This window comes from Rhagoletis pomonella, unplaced genomic scaffold (genome assembly GCF_013731165.1).
Source record: "Rhagoletis pomonella isolate Grant_MI unplaced genomic scaffold, Rhpom_1.0 Rhpom_scaffold_00005, whole genome shotgun sequence".
NCBI classification, from domain to species: Eukaryota; Metazoa; Arthropoda; class Insecta; order Diptera; family Tephritidae; genus Rhagoletis; species Rhagoletis pomonella.
Genome location: NW_023458559.1, coordinates 11,072,519 through 11,073,141, shown reverse-complemented (window position 1 = coordinate 11,073,141; position 623 = coordinate 11,072,519).

Below are 623 nucleotides of genomic sequence, written 5' to 3'. Positions count from 1 at the left end.
TAAGTTCCAAATTTTCATGTAATAGTCTTATTACCTCATACAAGTCATAATTTTTTCATACAATAAATAACTGTTTACTAATTCACATAAGTTCTAAATTTTCATAGATTTTCTCAATGTGCAAAAAAGTCGAGTAAATATCGAATGTTTCTTGCATGCATTATTTCGATGAAACTAAAAATATGAGTTTTCATAAAAAGTGGACTTAACAACTTTTTTCAGTAAGTCAAGCATTTTTTTAGCATTTAAGCATTTTTTTTTATATATTTTGTGGGCTCGTTATCGTCCACTTGGCATTAATATACTTATTAGACAAACAATGATGATGAAATCAAGATCAAGGTTATTCTGATATTAATAAAAAAGATGAATAGGCTAATATATTAGTGTTTTAAAAATCACACCACAACTTGGGGCTTATCAGAGAAATTAAATATATACATATGTAAAGCATAGAATTTTTTGTTTGGCTATTTTTAAATTCTTTTTAAATTGCCATTGATTTATTAAATGTGATTGAAGTTTGGAAAGCCAGCTAATTTTTGAATTCTTATGCTTATTAGGGAAATGAAAATGTAGTATATAAACTTATCTCTTTATTGAGATGAGTTCTCATTTATCAA